At 38.9% G+C, this 21,984-nt stretch overlaps 1 protein-coding gene across 3 annotated transcripts in view; it reads right to left on the reverse strand.

The window, feature by feature from the left end:
* The window catches only part of FILIP1 (filamin A interacting protein 1), a 206,541-nt gene that overhangs the window by 24,851 nt on the left and 159,706 nt on the right, over positions 1 to 21,984 (reverse strand). The gene's annotated exons all lie outside the window — the stretch shown is intronic.

A 21,984-nucleotide genomic window follows, 5' to 3' on the forward strand; every position in this document is an offset into this window, starting at 1 on the left:
ACCAACTGCTCCAATATCAAGGCTTTAACAGATAGTCATTAAGGATACTAATCCAAAGTCAGGTTATTTGTTCCCATTGGGGAGGGGTAGTTACCAGAAGTGGGCATGAAAAGGACTCTTCAGGCACTGGTTTCTGTTTCATGACTTATGTGTTGGTTACACAGGATCGTTCAGCTTATGAAATTTCAGTAACCTGAACACTTATGAGTGCTTTTCTGCAAATGTATTATACTTCAATAACATAACCATTGAGTAACACTTAGGTTGTACAATAATAGTGGCTATTTAAATAGTGTTTTCTGTATTCTAAGCACAATGTGTGTTATGTGTTTATCTTCACAGCAATCCTCTGAGACATGTATTGCTACTGTCATCCCAATAAGGAATGTGAGACAGGGCTCTTGCACATTCCCACAGTCAGTAGGTGGCAATTCTGGGATTCAGGATCCAGAATCCTTGCTCCTCACCTCTACATCTTATGACTTCAAAATATAATTTTATTTTATGGGGCACCGGGGTGGTTCACTTGGTTAAGCCTCCTACTTCAGCTCAGGTCATGATCTCGCAGTTCGTGGGTTCAAGCCCCATGTCAAGGCTCTGTGCTGACAGATCAGAACCTGAAGCCTGCTTCGGATTCTGTGTCTCCCTTTCTCTCTGTCCCTCCCCTGCTTGTGCTGTCTTCTCTCTCTCTCTCTCTCAAAAAATGAATACACATTGGAGTCGGCGGCAAGATGGCGGCTTAGGAGGACGCTGGGCTCACCGCACGTCCTGCTGATCACTTAGATTCCATCTACATCTGCCTAAATAACCCAGAAAACCGCCAGAGGATTAGCAGAACGGAGTCGCCGGAGCTAAACGCAGACGAGAGGCCCACGGAAGAGGGTAGGAAGGGCGGCGAGGCGGTGCGCGCTCCACGGACTGGCGGGAGGGAGCCGGGGCGGAGGGGCGGCTCGCCGGCCAAGCAGAGCCACCGAGTCTGGCTTGCAAAAGCAGAGGGGCCTGACGGACTGTGTTCCCACAACAAGCGCGACTTAGCGTCTGGGAGGTCATAAGTTAACAGCTCTGCTCGGAAAGCGGGAAGGCTGGAGGACAAAGGGAGGGAGAGCTGCTGAGCCCCCTGACAACAGAGCTCAGTTTGGTGGGGAACAAAGGCGCTCGCCAGCGCCATCTCCCCCGCCCATCCCCCAGCCGAAATCCCAAAGAGAACCTGTTCCTGCCGGGGAACTTGCTCGCTCCGCGCAAACACCCAACTCTGCGCTTCGGCGGAGCCAAACCTCCGGCAGCGGATCTGACTCCCTCCCGCTGCCACAGGGCCCCTCCTGAAGTGGATCACCTAAGGAGAAGCGATCTAAGCCTGCCCCTCCTGCCCCCGAGCACCTTGCCTACCCACCCCAGCTAATACGCCAGATCCCCAGCATCACAAGCCTGGCAGTGTGCAAGTAGCCCAGATGGGCCACGCCACCCCACAGTGAATCCCGCCCCTAGGAGAGGGGAAGAGAAGGCACACACCAGTCTGACCGTGGCCCCAGCGGTGGGCTGGGGACAGACATCAGGTCTGACTGCGGCCCCGCCCACCAACTCCAGTTATACACTACAGCACAGGGGAAGTGCCCTGCAGGTCCGCACCACGCCAGGGACTATCCAAAATGACCAAGCGGAAGAACTCCCCTCAGAAGAATCTCCAGGAAATAACAACAGCTAATGAGCTGATCAAAAAGGATTTAAATAATATAACAGAAAGTGAATTTAGAATAATAGTCATAAAATTAATCGCTGGGCTTGAAAACAGTATACAGGACAGCAGAGAATCTCTTGCTACAGAGATCAAGGGACTAAGGAACAGTCACGAGGAGCTGAAAAACGCTTTAAACGAAATGCATAACAAAATGGAAACCACCACAGCTCGGCTTGAAGAGGCAGAGGAGAGAATAGGTGAACTAGAAGATAAAGTTATGGAAAAAGAGGAAGCTGAGAAAAAGAGAGATAAAAAAATCCAGGAGTATGAGGGGAAAATTAGAGAATTAAGTGATACACTAAAAAGAAATAATATACGCATAATTGGTATCCCAGAGGAGGAAGAGAGAGGGAAAGGTGCTGAAGGGGTACTTGAAGAAATAATAGCTGAGAACTTCCCTGAACTGGGGAAGGAAAAAGGCATTGAAATCCAAGAGGCACAGAGAACTCCCTTCAGACGTAACTTGAATCGATCTTCTGCACGACATATCATAGTGAAACTGGCAAAATACAAGGATAAAGAGAAAATTCTGAAAGCAGCAAGGGGTAAACGTGCCCTCACATATAAAGGGAGACCTATAAGACTCGTGACTGATCTCTCTTTTGAAACTTGGCAGGCCAGAAAGAATTGGCACGAGATTTTCAGGGTGCTAGACAGAAAAAATATGCAGCCGAGAATCCTTTATCCAGCAAGTCTGTCATTTAGAATAGAAGGAGAGATAAAGGTCTTCCCAAACAAACAAAAACTGAAGGAATTTGTCACCACTAAACCAGCCCTACAAGAGATCCTAAGGGGGACCCTGTGAGACAAAGTCCCAGAGACATCACTACAAGCATAAAACATACAGACATCACAATGACTCTAAACCCGTATCTTTCTATAATAACACTGAATGTAAATGGATTAAATGCGCCAACCAAAAGACATAGGGTATCAGAATGGATAAAAAAACAAGACCCATCTATTTGCTGTCTACAAGAGACTCATTTTAGACCTGAGGACACCTTTAGATTGAGAGTGAGGGGATGGAGAACTATTTATCATGCGACTGGAAGCCAAAAGAAAGCTGGAGTAGCCATACTTATATCAGACAAACTAGACTTTAAATTAAAGGCTGTAACAAGAGATGAAGAAGGACATTACATAATAGTTACAGGGTCTATCCATCAGGAAGAGCTAACAATTATAAATGTCTATGCACCGAATACCGGAGCCCCCAAATATATAAAACAATTACTCATAAACATAAGCAACCTTATTGATAAGAATGTGGTAATTGCAGGGGACTTTAATACACCACTTACAGAAATGGATAGATCATCTAGACACACGGTCAATAAAGAAACAAGGGCCCTGAATGAGACATTGGATCAGATGGACTTGACAGATATATTTAGAACTCTGCATCCCAAAGCAACAGAATATACTTTCTTCTCGAGTGCACATGGAACATTCTCCAAGATAGATCATATACTGGGTCACAAAACAGCCCTTCATAAGTTTACAAGAATTGAAATTATACCATGCTTACTTTCAGACCACAATGCTATGAAGCTTGAAATCAACCACAGAAAAAAGTCTGGAAAACCTCCAAAAGCATGGAGGTTAAAGAACACCCTACTAACGAATGAGTGGGTCAACCAGGCAATTAGAGAAGAAATTAAAAAATATATGGAAACAAATGAAAATGAAAATACAACAATCCAAACGCTTTGGGACGCAGCAAAGGCAGTCCTGAGAGGAAAATACATTGCAATCCAGGCCTATCTCAAGAAACAAGAAAAATCCCAAATACAAAATCTAACAGCACACCTAAAGGAACTAGAAGCAGAACAGCAAAGGCAGCCTAAGCCCAGCAGAAGAAGAGAAATAATAAAGATCAGGGCAGAAATAAACAATATAGAAACTAAAAAAACTGTAGAGCAGATCAACGAAACCAAGAGTTGGTTTTTTGAAAAAATAAACAAAATTGACAAACCTCTAGCCAGGCTTCTCAAAAAGAAAAGGGAGATGACCCAAATAGATAAAATCATGAATGAAAATGGAATTATTACAACCAATCCCTCAGAGATACAAACAATTATCAGGGAATACTATGAAAAATTATATGCCAACAAACTGGACAACCTGGAAGAAATGGACAAATTCCTGAACAACCACACTCTTCCAAAACTCAATCAGGAGGAAATAGAAAGCTTGAACAGACCCATAACCAGCGAAGAAATTGAATCGGTTATCAAAAATCTCCCAACAAATAAGAGTCCAGGACCAGATGGCTTCCCAGGGGAGTTCTACCAGACGTTTAAAGCAGAGATAATACCTATCCTTCTCAAGCTATTCCAAGAAATAGAAAGGGAAGGAAAACTTCCAGACTCATTCTATGAAGCCAGTATTACTTTGATTCCTAAACCAGACAGAGACCCAGTAAAAAAAGAGAACTACAGGCCAATATCCCTGATGAATATGGATGCAAAAATTCTCAATAAGGTACTAGCAAATCGAATTCAACGGCATATAAAAAGAATTATTCACCATGATCAAGTGGGATTCATTCCTGGGATGCAGGGCTGGTTCAACATTCGCAAATCAATCAACGTGATACATCACATTAACAAAAAAAAAGAGAAGAATCATATGATCCTGTCAATCGATGCAGAAAAGGCCTTCGACAAAATCCAGCACCCTTTCTTAATAAAAACCCTTGAGAAAGTCGGGATAGAAGGAACATACTTAAAGATCATAAAAGCCATTTATGAAAAGCCCACAGCTAACATCATCCTCAACGGGGAAAAACTGAGAGCTTTTTCCCTGAGATCAGGAACACGACAAGGATGCCCACTCTCACCGCTGCTGTTTAACATAGTGCTGGAAGTTCTAGCATCAGCAATCAGACAACAAAAGGAAATCAAAGGCATCAAAATTGGCAAAGATGAAGTCAAGCTTTCGCTTTTTGCAGATGACATGATATTATACATGGAAAACCCGATAGACTCCACCAAAAGTCTGCTAGAACTGATACAGGAATTCAGCAAAGTTGCAGGATACAAAATCAATGTACAGAAATCAGTTGCATTCTTATACACTAACAATGAAGCAACAGAAAGACAAATAAAGAAACTGATCCCATTCACAATTGCACCAAGAAGCATAAAATACCTAGGAATAAATCTAACCAAAGATGTAAAGGATCTGTATGCTGAAAATTATAGAAAGCTTATGAAGGAAATTGAAGAAGATTTAAAGAAATGGAAAGACATTCCCTGCTCATGGATTGGAAAAATAAATATTGTCAAAATGTCAATACTACCCAAAGCTATCTACACATTCAATGCAATCCCAATCAAAATTGCACCAGCATTCTTCTCGAAACTAGAACAAGCAATCCTAAAATTCATATGGAACCACAAAAGGCCCCGAATAGCCAAAGGAATTTTGAAGAAGAAGACCAAAGCAGGAGGCATCACAATCCCAGACTTTAGCCTCTACTACAAAGCTGTCATCATCAAGACAGCATGGTATTGGCACCAAAACAGACACATAGACCAATGGAATAGAATAGAAACCCCAGAACTAGACCCACAAACGTATGGCCAACTCATCTTTGACAAAGCAGGAAAGAACATCCAATGGAAAAAAGACAGCCTCTTTAACAAATGGTGCTGGGAGAACTGGACAGCAACATGCAGAAGGTTGAAACTAGACCACTTTCTCACACCATTCACAAAAATAAACTCAAAATGGATAAAGGACCTAAATGTGAGACAGGAAACCATCAAAACCTTAGAGGAGAAAGCAGGAAAAGACCTCTCTGACCTCAGCCGTAGCAATCTCTTACTGGACACATCCCCAAAGGCAAGGGAATTAAAAGCAAAAGTGAATTACTGGGACCTTATGAAGATAAAAAGCTTCTGCACAGCCAAGGAAACAACCAACAAAACTAAAAGGCAACCAACGGAATGGGAAAAGATATTCGCAAATGACATATCGGACAAAGGGCTAGTATCCAAAATCTATAAAGAGCTCACCAAACTCCACACCCGAAAAACAAATAACCCAGTGAAGACATGGGCAGAAAACATGAATAGACACTTCTCTAAAGAAGACATCCGGATGGCCAACAGGCACATGAAAAGATGTTCAGCGTCGCTCCTTATCAGGGAAATACAAATCAAAACCACACTCAGGTATCACCTCACGCCAGTCAGAGTGGCCAAAATGAACAAATCCGGAGACTTTAGATGCTGGAGAGGATGTGGAGAAACGGGAACCCTCTTGCACTGTTGGTGGGAATGCAAATTGGTGCAGCCGCTCTGGAAAGCAGTGTGGAGGTTCCTCAGAAAATTAAAAATAGACCTACCCTATGACCCAGCAATAGCACTGCTAGGAATTTATCCAAGGGATACAGGAGCGCTGATGCATAGGGCCACGTGTACCCCAATGTTCATAGCAGCACTCTCAACAATAGCCAAATTATGGAAAGAGCCTAAATGTCCATCAACTGATGAATGGATAAAGAAATTGTGGTTTATATACACAATGGAATATTACGTGGCAATGAGAAAAAATGAAATATGGCCTTTCATAGCAACGTGGATGGAACTGGAGAGTGTGATGCTAAGTGAAATAAGCCATACAGAGAAAGACAGATACCATATGGTTTCACTCTTATGTGGATCCTGAGAAACTTCACAGGAACCCATGGGGGAGGGGAAGGAAAAAAAAAAAAAAAAGAGGTTAGAATGGGAGAGAGCCAAAGCATAAGAGACTTAAAAACTGAGAACAAACTGAGGGTTGATGGGGGGTGGGAGGGAGGAGAGGGTGGGTGATGGGTATTGAGGAGGGCACCTTTTGGGATGAGCACTGGGTGTTGTATGGAAACCAATTTGTCAATAAATTTCATAAAAAAAAAAAAATGAATACACATTAAATATATATATATATATATATATATATATATATATATATAATTTTATTTTAAGTCAAAGGGAAGGTGCAGAACAAAAAGAACCTTGGGACTTTTTAATTATGTATGCAACTATCACCTGATAGGAACAAAGCAAGACAAGCTTTCTGATAGAAAGCTGATCTACATAAACTAGCTAATGAAGAACTGGCACAGAATTTTGGCTCAGTTTCTGGATTTAAACAAAAATTTTAAATAGAGAACTAGGTTGGGAGGAAATCAATTACTATCAATATAAAAATGTGGCAGCTACAGGAATTATTATGTTTTACATGTATGAAATACATTTTCTCTATGGTGTTTATGTATAGCATTAAAAAAGTAGGAATATAAATACACTAGAATAACTATTTACTATCCTTGTGTTGATGAATCAATGTGCACCAATTTTTTTTATGGAAGTATAGTTACAAAGTTACATTAGTTTCAGGTGCACAACATAGTAATTCAACAACTCTATACATTATGCTGTGCTCACCACAAGTGTGGCTACCATCTGTCACAATACAACACTATTATAATATCATTGACTATATTCCCTATGCTGTACCTTTTATTCCCCTGACTGATTCATTCCATAACTGGAAGCCTGTATCTCTCACTCCCCTTCATAACTTGCACCAATTTTAATAGTTATTTTCAGTTATCCATAAAAATGGAATTAAAATAATCATATGGGAATGCAAGCTGGTACAGCCAATCTGAAAAAGAGTATGGAGGTTCCTCAAAAACTAAAAATAGAACTACCCTACAACCCAGCAATTGCACTACTAGGCATTTACCCATGGGATACAGGTTGCTGTTTTGAAGGGACACATGCACCCCCATGTTTATAGCAGCATTATCAACAATAGCCAAAGTATGGAAAGAGCCCAAATGTCCATCAGTGGATGAATTGATAAAGAAGATGTGATATACATATACAATGGAGTATTACTCAGCAATCAAAAAGAATGAAATCTTGCCATTTGCAACTACATGGATGGAACTGGAGGGTATTATGCTAAGTGAAATTAGTCAGTCAGAGAAAGACACAAATCATATGACTTCACTCATATGAGGACTTTAAGAGACAAAACAGATGAACATAAGGGAAGGGAAACAAAAATAATATAAAAACAGGGAGGGGGACAAAACAGAAGAGACTCATAAATATGGAGAACAAACTGAGGGTTACTGGAGGGGTTGTGGAGGGGGGGATGGGCTAAATGGGTAAGGGGCACTAAGGAATCTACTCCTGAAATCATTGTTGCACTGTATGGTAACTAATTTGGATGTAAATTTTAAAAAATAAAAAATAAGATAAAATAAAATAATCATATTTACTTTATATAGTATAAGAATGCTTCTTAATATTAATATTTATATCAGAGAAACAAGTTGTAAACAACCTGTATTTGTTTTAAGAATATTTTATTCTTTCAATATATTTTGCACCTTACTTATTTAAAGTGATTTATTTCATATTTATGACTAGATTAGCTGTTAACCAAGTAAATAGAAGCTAATAGTCTCACATTGCATTGTACAAGAAATGACTGAACATATATTGAAGCTATTTGTGGTGTTAAAGAATTATTATAAAAATGATTCTGATGATATAATTAAGATTTTTTATGGAATTTACTTTTACAAAACATATCCTTGTGTCTAAGCATCTATTAAATAAATGCATAATTTCCCAAACCCATTATGACTTTATTCTTACAATGGAATAAAAAGATTGTTTTCAAATCCTTTGGGTTCACATGAGTAATACTGTAATCGCTTCATTAACTGTGGTTCTTATATGTGTAAAGAGAATTTTATTGATCATCTTCTTTTTTACTTGAAGTCAAAACAACTGAAATAATGTCACAGAACTATAGAGTGGGAGATACTTTTGGTGATATTTTCAAATTCCTTAGCCTTAACAAGACTATCAAAGGTAATTCATTGAAAACATCAGTGCTTTCAACTCTAAGCTTAAAATGTTAAAATTTCTAAAGATATTTGTTTAAATATCCTATGCCTCTATGCTATTACAGACAGTGGGTTGGAGTAACTAAAACATGGGCTTTGGGGTCAGACAGCTGCATCTGAATTCTGGCTCTGTCATTTTCTGACTGTAACCTCTGGCCAATTGCTGAAACTCTTTGACCCTCAGTTTTTTCACTTGTAAAGCAAGGACGTTATACCTACCTCATAGAATTGTCCTCAAAATTGAGATAGTAGAAGTAAAGTGACTGACATACAGACTCTATACACAGATATAATAAAACACAAAAATAAATATAAGAACTAAAGAGTATGTATCTGAAAAGTCTGTCCAATGCTTTTTGTGTTTACACTGTAAATATTTTCATTTCAGTAACTTTGGTGTAAAACCTGGGGTATTAACTTTTCAGCCAGAGAAAAGTAGAAGGCTCTCTCATGAGTAGGAAATCCTGTGAGCTAGAGCATGACCATCGCAGGAATCTGGCTTCCAAGAAACCACATTTTTTCATGTCCTCTTAGCTGTGATTCTCTCTCTCTCTCTCTCTCCTCTCTCTCCCCTTTCTCTTTGTCCCATTAAGCTTTCTCCTTCCCTCTTCCCTCTTCTGTCACTTAAATTATTCCCATCTCTCAGTTAAAGTGGCTCTTACAGCAATACACAGCCCATTCTCTGCATTCTCCCAAAATTCAGTTACAGCTTTGATTTAGCTGAGGGTTAGATCCATAACCAAGGTAAAGTTGTGTGACTCAGTCAGGACAGCCTGCCAATAACCTTCTGTGCAAACAGACTTGCATTTAAATTTCTACAGGGAGAACACTGGGGATGGGAAAGATGGGATGAATTGTGAAGACTTTGCAAAAGGTAACTGGCATGGGCATTGTGACTATTCACTTGCTAGGAAAAAGGGATAGAGAAATTGAAAAAAATTACTTTGATGCTTTTAATCTGCACAACTACAAATAATACCTTTAACAGGAATGGGAAAAACTGGTGAGAAATAGTATTGGTAGAAAATTGAGGTAATAGCAAGATAGTCAAGTTTAAAAGTGTACCAGGCAATACTTAACAATACTGTATTGTACACTTAAAAAATTAAGATGGTAGATCTCATGTTAAATGTTCTTTCCATAATGAGATAATTTTTTCAGTATACCAAGCAATTAGAAATATAGTACTTTTGGTGTAAATCCTGTAAATTTTACAGCTCATATACATCTTAACCCCATTACCCTAATGACTTCCTCCTGTCATTACTCCTGTCCAAAGCCCTGAGCATCTTCTGCTGATAATTCTGCAACAGCCTCCTAATGGGTCTCCTCACGAGCCCTGCCACTTGTTAGCTGTGTGATCTTGGACAACTTATATAACCTATCTGTATGCCTCACTTCCCTCACTTATAACTCGGGCATCAATATAGTACCTGATTCATAGGGTCTGTGTGAGATGCATATTGGTTAATATACGGAAAAGCACTTATAACAGTGCCTGGCCCATAGCAAGTGTACTTTTGGCTATGTTTATATTATAATAATTATTATTACTTACTCTCACCCAAATTTAAATATAATCACAGACTATAATGGAACTCTAACTTCCCATGCCTTCTTGTTGCTCTAAGAATAGAGGTGAAAAATCTATAACATGGCCTAGCATGATTTGATTCCTGACCATGTTGGCAGGTTCTGAAGCCAGTCTTTCCCCCTGTTATCTAAGCTGCTCACATTCCTTAAATATGCTGTGCCTTCTGCTTAGTATTTCCTCCCCACTCCTCCATTCACTCTGGCACAATATCCAGCTGATTTTCATCCTTCCAAAGGTTCACTTAAACGTCACTTCTTCCAGAAGCCTTCCAGGACCAACCTGATTAAGTTATACATTCTTATAGACTCCCATAATACCCTGAAACCTTTATAACATTAATCAACTTACAACTTTTTAAAAGACTTTATTTTTAAGCAGTCTCTACACCCAACATGGGGCTCAGACTCACAACCCCGAGATCAAGAGTCTCATGCTCTTCCAACTGAACCAGCCAGGCACCCCTTGACTTTGTTAACACAAGTTGCATGAGGATACAGGCCATGTCTGTCTTGTTTGCCCCCTAGCACAATGCCTGATACATCGGAAGGGCTCAAAAAATAGTGAGTGAATAGATAAATGAAAGAATAAATAAGCTTGATCTAGAAATACAGCTCAAGTCATCTTCTATAGAGATGTGTGAATTAAAGTCCCTCACAATACTGAGTATAAATTTTTGCTGAATGGATATCGTGGCTGTTATTGGGCCAGTAATTTGATATTAATAGTGGTTATTAGATGACAATTGGCTCTGATCTAGTGAGCAGTGGCCTCTCTTGAAGACTGTGGTCATTCTAGTCATTGGTTGCCTAGGAAAGAGGTGTTATCTCCTAAGTGGGAAACCAAAGCTGAGAGATCGAGCCCTCTCTGTGTGGATGGGAAGGTATCACTTAATATCTCTCTTTAGTTCCAGATGATGAACAACCACTAGATAACCTATAAAGTGCCTCTGGGAATATTAGAACCTTAAACAATACTTTGTAGACCAGACTAAAGGAAGGCTTTTGTGTCTCTCTCATAGGTTCTGGTGTGCTCTTTGTTTATTTTGTTTGCTTGCTTGTTTTAGTTCTTTTTAAGAAAGGTTTCCAACCTCTGTTGCAGAGAAACAAGAGGAGGTATTTTACCCACAGCTGGACCAGAATGTTGGGGCAGTGTACGTCTGGAGTCTATTGGGAGGAATAGTAATAGTTAAAGTGAGAGAAGCCTCAGGAAGAAAGAAAGTTATTGGAGGTCTTGGGGCTCTTTTGTCACCCATCCCTTCCTACACAGAAACTTGTATAGTGCTAAAGCTTGGTAATTCTTGGATTTTCATTTCAGTAAGTGGAGGGAGGAGGTGGTGACAGTGCCTTAGACGTGGAAATAAATTTGATCTCCAAGGAGAAACTATGCAGAAAGAGAAAAAGTAAAAGATAGAGAAAAGACTTTGGGAAATGCCTAAAATTAAGGGGTAAAAAGGAATAGGGAGGAGGGGCGCCTGAGTGGCTCAGTCCACTGAGCGTCTCTGACTCTTGATTTTGTCTCAAGTCTTGATCTCACAGTAGTTCGTGAGTTCCAGCCCTGCATTGGGCTCTGCACAGACACCATGCAGCTTGTTTGGGATTCTCTCTGTCCCCTTGTTTCTCTGCCCCTCCACCACTTGAGCGCATGCACACACTCTCTCTCACACACACAAATTAATAAATATTACAAAAAAAAAAAAAAAGAAGGAAGAATGAGGAGGAGCTAGTGAAGGTCTGGCAGGAGAGATAAGAGGAGGGAGATATACTAGGAGCAACACTGGAGCTCCAAAGGAAGGGAGCACTGCTTTCCATTCATCTACCTCCCTCCCTAGTCAATTTAGCCTTCTACTTCAGATGGGTTTTTTCCTCCCCTTCTATCTAAAAATCCTCATTTTTATATTAAACAAGCATTCAAAAGTATCACCACATAACTATTCACAATAGATAATGACTATGGCAGGTTATGTCTCCTTTTTCAAACAATTTCCTAATAGTTTCAATGTCACTGTACTTAAACAATTCATTTGCTTTACATTACTGGGCACCCTTGCCATGTAATTATGCTATTTAAGGAGTAGAATGAAAGGGTGTAGGTGTTGTTTGTGCCAACTGGTCTTACCACCTCCTCTCTACCCATGTTGCCATTCTTCAACCATGCCCTGATTTTAGGAAGATTAGCATAAAAAGGAAACAAACCAGAAGACCAAGACTAAGATGAATTAGTACCCCGATTCTCATCAGCATTACAGGCATTTGATACCCTGAAATCAAATTTATTCTTGGCAAGTTCTTAACTTTCAACAAGCATTTTATCCTGTTTAAAGGATGAAAGGAAGATAAATACACAATCTAATAGATTTTCAGAATTCTAATGTCTTTCTTAATAACTATTCTTAAGTGTGTTCCTCATTTTTCTTTTCATACTAAATGAAACCATGATCTTTTTATTTTGAGACTTTACCATTTACAAATGTTCAGAAATTTAACTATTTTCAACTAGAAGACTTTAAAAGTATAAGCCCAAATGTTCTATGATTGTTTATGGTATATATATTAGTCAAGATGCATCAATTTATGTAATTAAAACTGGTAAATTTTATTTTATGTAAATTATATCCCAATAAAAAAAAATGTAGCAATAAAAAGAATATAAAAGGCCCTAGAAAGTGTTCCAAATGTCAGAGAAATGGAAAAAAAGTTGCAAACAAATATTATGAGAGTGACTTAAAATATAATAGAAAACATAAAATAGATTATTATTAAGCTTAAGGCAGAAAGATGTGAAAGCAGAGGTAGGAACACTAAAGAGAAGATGTCTAACATTTTCAGCTAGGGTTGGGGAAGCTGGTAGGAAAACATGTTCTGGGATAAACATGTTTCAGGTACTAGAAAACCTCTAGTCCTAATATTATTTCAAGGCATTCTTAAAAACCCACCCCAGGGGCGCCTGGGTGGCGCAGTCGGTTAAGCGTCCGACTTCAGCCAGGTCACGATCTCGCGGTCCGTGAGTTCGAGCCCCGCGTCAGGCTCTGGGCTGATGGCTCAGAGCCTGGAGCCTGTTTCCGATTCTGTGTCTCCCTCTCTCTCTGCCCCTCCCCCGTTCATGCTCTGTCTCTCTCTGTCCCAAAAAAAATAAAAAACGTTGTAAAAAAAAGAAGAAAAAAAAAAAAAAACCCACCCCAAATCCCAATATGTATATATATGTATGTATGTATATATGTATATGTATAAATATATGTATTTATGTATATAATATGTATGTATATATATATGTGTATATATATGTGTGTATATATATGAGATTACATATATATATAAGATTAGCATGTTCCCACTTAAATTTAAAGTTGTTTTTCTTTATGGAAATCATCTAGTTAGTAAATAATGATAGAATGCCATTATTAATAAATAAAGAAGTAATTATAGAAGACCACTATTTTGCAATATCCAAAGAAATGATGGATGTAGGTAATGTTCATCAATGTCTCTGAAGAGAGCTAGCCAAACATTGTATACATGTGTACATACTTCCACCAAGAAATATTCCTACCCAAAAAATAAACCTGAATAAGATCAAGCCCCTATAACTACTTACTAGTTTAAGGAAAGACATGGGCAAGAAACATACTAAATGATACTGTGATGATACAATCAGAAAAATCCAAAATGTAGGGGACTACAGAGGATAAAATACCTAGTATTTTCAATAAATAAATTGCAAGACGAAAAAGAGTGGGGGAGGAGAAACTATAGATTAAAAGAAATTTATAAGATGTATCAACCAATTATAATACATTTGGATTCTTATTTAAGCTATTTTTAAAACAATAGGAAAAATTATGTTATAAGGAATTATTACTAAATTTAGGTAGTATAAGGATATTGTTAAGAGAATCCTTACCATTTAGAAATATATATTGAAATATTTATGAATGAAGTGATATGTCTGGAACTTTTATAAAAATAAAATAATCCAGGGCCAAAAAAAAAAAAAACAACCAACAAACTCAGGGCAATGGGAATAGATGAAACCAGACCAGTCATGAATTAACTGTTGAAGCTAAGTGACAGATATATGGGCATTCATTACATTATTCTCTTTATTCTTGTAAATATTTGAAATTTTCCATAATAAAGTTTTTTTTAACCCCCTTTAAGATCTTTACCTCCCCCCTCCCACACCAAGTTTCAACTCCTTTGATATCTGGTCATAATTTTTACTTTCTTTACAGTTCCATGTATCTCTCGTATTTGTCTGTAATTGTGGGTGATTCTTCCATTCATTTCCATATTTATAAAATTAAGCATATCAGAGACTTTTACCTTTTCTTCCTCATTGGGATACATTTGATGCTTAGTCAAACTTATGGTAAAAAAAGCATCCTTGCTGTGTTCTGTTCCACAGGTATTTATGAGTTTATCTTTCCTTTTAAGTACAATTTTTGTTGTTGTTTTGGGGAGAGGGGAAATGAGAGGTTTTTTTTGTTTTGTTTTGTTTTTTAAATCTTATCCTGGTTATCCATCCTTGAGACAAACAAACACCCTTCCTAGAACAGTTATAGATCTGTACTCCTAAAGACCCAGAGCCACACCTGACTATAACGATTCTCACTCCTTGTCCTCCGAAAGTAAACCATATAAGATTTCACAGGTTCTTTTCCTCAACTTTCTTTATACTCTCATTTCTATTATTTCTCCAAATTTATCAGCATTAGCCCCAGAGCAGTAATTTTCTCTTTGCTTTCTTTAGATGTCACTTGTTACCATCTTAATCCTCTGGAACCCATTTTGAAATGCTGATGTCATTTTAAAAGTTAGCTACATTTGTTTCTGAGCCAGATCATGCTAATTTCCCTTCTCACTATTTCCCTTCCCTTTCACTATTTTTATTCTCCTATTCTTCTTCAATTCCCCCTGTATGTATGCCTGTCTCTCTTAAAAGAGAAAAGGCAGGTTAAAACTAGCAAGGGCATGATAGTAATTAAAGATGAATGAACCTCAAAAGAGTCAAGCTTGCATGCAGTTAGAAGTCTTTAATCACATGCATTTTTTCCCAGCTAGAGCATAGAACAGAGCTAAGCAGCTTGGTAACATGATAGGACATGGTTTTACCAAATGACTCAGAAAGAAGTGTTAGTTTTTCATAAATTGCCCCAGTTCCTCAAGATGGTGTCTATTATAATAATTATTTAGAATTAATCTAACCTCCCGATATCCTGCATAGGACTGGGATTAGGGTGAGGCGAATAAGGCTGGGTTGTTAGATCTTGTCCTCATTTGAAATTTTGACATTTAATTCATCATTGATTTTTTTTTGCATTGATTTTTACCTTAAAAAATAATGCATTAAAATGTTGTGTATCTTGCTTACTGAATTATTCGATATCCCCTTAAATTTTGTGCCTAAGGTGATAGCTTCATTTGCCTCACCCTAGTCCCAGCCCTGAGCTCTGAGTGCTAGATAATCATTTTCTTTATGCACAAGTTAATGGCAGATCCTTCATAGCAGGACACAAACTTTTAAGTTTTGTTTTTCTTTTGTGTTTTTTAAGTAGTGGGGGTGAATTTATAAAAGGCTTTGTACACTTTTTACTTTTTCCCTATTGTGAAAACCAGCAGTACTGTGGAATACCTGATCTCACACTTTTTTGACCCAGGTCCAGTAGAGTGGGACAGAGGTCTTTCTCACCTATTCTCAAGAAATTGGTGATAAAAATTTGAAAGAAAAGAAAGGATAATCAGTAAACTTTTTGCTAGCAGTTTTTATGAACTGCTTTTATTTTGCAAGTGAAGACCCTAATGTTATACACATAATTTTATACTATAAAACTATAGCCTGTAAATTTAAAAATAATCTAGGACTCTCATTACATTTACTTTGATGTTATAATCCAAGTAATGCAAACACACACACACACACACACACACACACACACACACACACACCGGGCAAGTTATCACAAATGAAGTTTTATTCTTCATCAGAGAGGATTGGATATAATCTTGCTCTAGAATGGGAGCATTAATGACATGTCTTGAAGTCTAGCTGTTGAAAATCATAAACTAAGGATATGCATTATTGGTCCTCTGCGGGTTAGCCCAACAACCCATAACAAATTAAACTGATTATGAAGTTTAACCAATAGTAATTTATCTTTAAAAGGCACAGATGGTAGCAACTGAAAACCATGAAAAGCTCATCGTGGATAATAAATTATTCTTCTTGAAGATTTTGGGATTTCCTACTACCAGGTGAGCACATGTTCCATGTTTGCCAGCATTTGGTAATAGCCAGACTCCACTGGAAAATACCCTCTTAGTCTTTAAGAAAATCTGACAGGTGTGCCTGGGTGTTTCAGTTGGTTAAGTGTCTGACTCCGGATTTCTGCTTAGGTCATGATCTCACAGTTTGTGGGATCCAGCCCCAAATTGAGCCCTGCGTCTGGCTCTGCACCCAGCCCCATGTTATGTTCGGCACTAAGTGTAGAGCCTGCTTGGGATTCTCTCCCTCTCTCTCTGCCCCTCCCCTGCTCATACACACATGTGCCTCTCTCTCTCAAAATAAATAAACATTTAAAAAAACCCAGTAACATGCAAATTTAAATTTAAAAATGCTATATTTTAAAATAAATAATTTTGTATATTACTAGTAACTTGCTCTTAATCATAGTAGAAATTAAAGTCTAGGGAATTATTTGTCATTTGCTCATTTAAACATAGAAATAACTGTTTTTTTCTGATAGTTTGCTGCCCATCAGGAGGCCTATATTTGAGAATAACTATTTGAGAAGGAGCTCCCTGATCATACACTCTAGTATGAAGCTCCCTGACTCATAGAAATGTAACCATGATTCATTAATTCACTCAGCAATTCAACAAAGATGGGTTGAATGCCCCACCATTGTCAAATAGTATACTAGATACTTGTAATAAAAAAATAAATTGCAATGCTATGTAAAAAGTACCGTTTATGCTTTAAACATAGGCTACTGAGGGTCACCCAAGGATGGGGATATGACTGAAGGAAGTGGTTCCCAATGCCTTTCCCCTGCTATCAGGACTATAGCCCATATGACCCTTTGGAGAGAACTAGATAAGGGTTTCCCTCCTTAGAGAAACAGTCCCTGCCTGGCTTGATGCTCTGAATGAGAACAGGATTTCAGTCCTATTCTTTCATTAGATAGGTGCCACGGCAAGCTATAACCTGCACAACCACACACAATAATCCTATGGGCTCTTCTTTTTCATCTTTCAGGTTTCATTCAGCACACAGGTCTCCTCCCCAGAGATGCATTCTCTGAAACTATTGAAAATAGTTTCCCCAGCTGCTCTCCATCATACCACCCCATTTCTTTCTTTCCCTTAACTTTTATTATCTGAAATCATCTCCCTCATTTATTTGTTTACATAGATATTGTCTGTCTCCCCACCTCTCCACAGAGCAAAAGCTCCATAAGAGCAAGGTCCATGGCTAAACACCAGCCCCCTAACAAAGTGCCTAACATAAAGTAGGTTCTCAATCAATATTTGGTCGATGAATGAATAAACAAAGGTTATCCAGATGAAGAATGAGGAAACAGTATGCCACATAAAGGGGAAAGTGACATAAGTGCAAGAAACAGAACAGCAGAGTCAATGGCAGAGCACACAGTAGGCGGTGGGAAAACATCAAGGCATAAGACTCCAGTGGAAGGTGGAGGTCAGATCATCAAGCAGTCTGTTTGTTATCCTAAGTTGGACTCCATCCAGAGAATTACACAAAGTTCTGTAAAGACTTTAAGAGTAGTGAAAATATCAGGGGCACCTGGGTGGCTCAACTGGTTAAGTGTCTGATTCTTGATCTCAACTCAGGTCATGATCCCAGGGTCATGGGATCTAGTCTCACATCAGGCTCTGTTCTGAGTATGGAGCCTGCTTAAGATTCTCTCAACCACCCCCCCCCCCCCCGCCCCTCCCTGGCTCAAGTACACATGCACTCTCTCTCTCACAAAAAATTAATTAATTAAAAATTGTTTAATAAAATAAGTAGCAATAATTTCAAATTTGTATATTACAATGTTCTAATGACAATGTGGATGTATGGATTATGGGGGTGGGCAGTGCTAGAGGCAAGGAGATCAGTTATGAAAGCATTAAAATTTTCCAAGGCAAAGAAAAACAAAAAAAAAACTAAACTATGATTACAATTATAATACAAGAAAAGGGGAGGGGAACCTGGGTGTCTCAGTCAGTTAAGTGGCTGACTCTTGATTTATGCTCAGATCATGATCTCATGATTCGTGAGGTTGAGCCCCAAGTGGAGTCAGCTCTGTGTTGACAGCCTTCTTGGGATTCTCTCTCTCCCTCTCTCTCTGCCCCTCCCCCACTCATACTCTGTCTCTCTCAAAAATAAAAATAGACATTAAAAGAAAAGGGGATTTTTAAAAATGTTTTACTTATTTCTGAGAGGGACATACAGTGTGAGCAGGGGATGGGCAGAGAGAGAGGGAGACACAGAATCTGAAGCAGGTTCCAGACTCTGAGCTGTCAGCACAGAGCCAGACTCAGGACTCGAACTCAGGAACTGAGAGATCATGACCTGAGCCAAAGTTGGATGCTTAACCAACTAAGCCACCCAGACACCCCAAAAAGGGGATTTTAGGAATAATTAGGATATAGAAATATCTGGTTTTGGTGCCTGAATGTGAAAGCTAAGGTAGAAAGAATTATAGGGGCGCCTGGGTGGTGCAGTTGGTTAAGCGTCCAACTTCAGCCAGGTCACGATCTCGCGGTCCGGGAGTTCGAGCCCCGAGTCAGGCTCTGGGCTGATGGCTCAGAGCCTGGACCCTGTTTCCGGTTCTGTGTCTCCCTCTCTCTCTGCCCCTCCCCCGTTCATGCTCTGTCTCTCTCTGTCCCAAAAATAAATAAATGTTGAAAGTATTATATAAGATTATTCCTGCATTTTTAAAATGATTTTAAATGTTTATTTATTTATTTTGAGGGAAAGAGAGCACAAACAGTGGAGGGACAGAGAGGCAGAGAGAGAGAATCCCAAGCAGGCTTCATGCTGTCATCACAGAGCCTGGCGTGAGGCTCATTCTTAGGAACCATGAGATCATGACCTGAGCGGAAATCAAGAGTCAGAGGCTTACCTGACTGAGCCACCCACGTGCCCCAAGATTATTCCTTCATGTTGATATGGGTAACAATGTGAATGATAGTGCCCTCCTTCACCATCATGGCCCCATTAGCATCACAATCTAGACAATTCATCTAAGTGGTAGCATGTGGAATCTTAGGAGAAACAGTTTTGATGTACTAACTGCCCAATTTTTCCTCAGGACTAATAACTTGAGCAGAGGGCAAAGCTGTCTTGTTGAAAAACTCATCTCAAATGAGTCAGCAGAGGCAAGATAAACTTCTAGGTTTTTTCTAGAATTATGAGTTTTTGAAATGTGGTCTTATAAATCCCAATTTTATTCATCTTTGAAGAATAAGTATAGTTGTCTCTTACAAACTTGTGAGAGATGTAAAGCAGGACTCTGAGCCTCTTGGTAGGAAGTGTTTTTGAATAGGGACATCAACTCACTTTATGAGATAAATGTTATATACAGCTGTAAAAAAAAGTTATTGAAGTTACTAAATTACCAAGCTATTAATTTGTATATTGTATTATTTAATTTTATACTTCTACTTATTATCCTTTGTGCTGCATATTTTCCATTTACCTCTCCAGTTCTACTGTCCACCATTCTCCATCCTGGGGGGCTGATCTTGAGCCATTGTATTGAAAGCCCCTTCTAGCTTCAAGTTTGGTTTTGTCAATAGGAGACAATGACAGGAGATTGGAGAATGAGGTAGTAATTCCCTCCTGAATCTTGGATATTTGGCTTCATCCTTCTACTAAGGGCCATCGTCCCTTTAGGTAGCCTTCTCCTACAGATCCAGTTACTCTTGAGGGTTCCAGGAACTACTCCCTCCCCCCAATTAGTGGGTAGTAAGAGGTACACACTCCCGCACTCCAAATGCCCCTCCCCCAATTACTAGCCCTAGGGAAACATGGTATCCCTTATTAGCTTCCCACCCACACATATACAACATTAAGTTACCCCATATGACTCATCTGGGATTTTTGCTGTAACCCTAAATAGATCAGACAATATGCAAATGTCAGGGCTCAGGATCATTTTTCCCTTCTCTACGTCCAACGCATACTTTATATGCATCATGATTTCTCTTAAGACAAATGTATAGCTTGAGATAATAGGACAAATCTAAGAAGAAAGGAGTCACAGATAATTGGAGCTAAGAGTGGGTCAATAAGAGCTGAGAAAAAAGGAAGTATGACAGGCGTATAGCCACACATACACATTGCTATGAGTGGAAAGCAGGAACAAGAAATAAAGCTGAAGACAGAAGAGGGGAGACAGAATAGTGCTCCTCCTCTCCCTCAGACCAGACATGAATCGGTCTCTCCAGCCTCATTTTAAAGGTAGACTGCAGGGAAGGGCCTTGCCTTGGATCCCAGGACAACAATCCTAAAGCCTAGCTCTCTACCTTTTTCATTTTGCACTGAGGTTCTTTAGAGCTAGAAATTTTCTGGTTGATAAAAGAGAAAGACCACAAATACTAAAAGCTGAATGGGAATATTCAGGAGAAAAAAATGGGTAACTCCTGACAGAGGACCAAATATGAAGTCACATATAATAATTTGTTGAGAAAACAAATCTCTATGTTAGTCAATCATGCCAGTCATTTTCATTGGCTGAAAACATGGGTATTTTTTTTGTCATTTCAAAGCTAACGTTCAGTGCTCAGTGTAGTAGTTCAGGTATGTGCTCCAGAGCCAGACTACCTGGTTTGTGTCTAATCCTGCCCCCTACCATCTTGGGCGAGTTTCTTAATTTAGCTCTTCCTCAGTTATCTCCCCTATAAAAGTAGGATAATAAGTAGGGTCATTGTCAGAACCACAGGAATTATTCTATGTAAAAAGGCTAGGTTCTCAATAAATGTTAGATACTATTAATAACAATGCTAAATTGGAACTTACTGCCGATTTAATTAATTTAATTAATTAATTTAATTAATTCTAATTAGAATGAACTCTTCAAAGATAATGGAGAGGGAGGTACATCTACTGATGCCATGTAAACATAATCTCATTCTTAAAGTTGAAAAAGTTGTTGTTTATCTTGTGGGCATGGATGAGTAGTTTGTACCCACAATTAAATGCCTTTTTGTTGTGTTTTCATATCCCCTAAGTTGTTCAAAGTACTTCTCAAACACCCTCAGCTTGATCAGATGAAATATTTTTCAAAGAGTAGAAAGAAGATATTATTCTTTCTTTTTGATTCTGTTTTTAAAGAATCAGCCAGATGAACAAATTTACTTAACGATTTTCACGAGAAACAGAAAAAGCCAGAAAAGTTTGTCACCTAAATATGTGGCCTTGTTCTTCCCAGTGGCGCCCTCACCTTCCCTTATTCTGATGGGAAGAGACCTTTCTTAGCCCATTCCCAAAGAATACATCATCCAAGTTCATCACACCTAATTATCAGATGCTCATCTAGGTAACACTTGTACATTATCTCAAGTAACTCTCTCCCTCAGAAAATAACCTAAATGGGGGGTGGGGGGCAGAGGGGGCTTCTCTTGGGAAGCCAGAAAGTGGGAGCATATTTTGAAGCAGGTGGGTTTTTAGGTCCCTGCAATCACAATGTGAGGGTATCCTCCCATGTGTTTAAGTACAGAGGCC

The sequence above is a fragment of the Prionailurus viverrinus genome, chromosome B2, assembly GCF_022837055.1.
Source record: "Prionailurus viverrinus isolate Anna chromosome B2, UM_Priviv_1.0, whole genome shotgun sequence".
Classification (NCBI taxonomy): domain Eukaryota; kingdom Metazoa; phylum Chordata; class Mammalia; order Carnivora; family Felidae; genus Prionailurus; species Prionailurus viverrinus.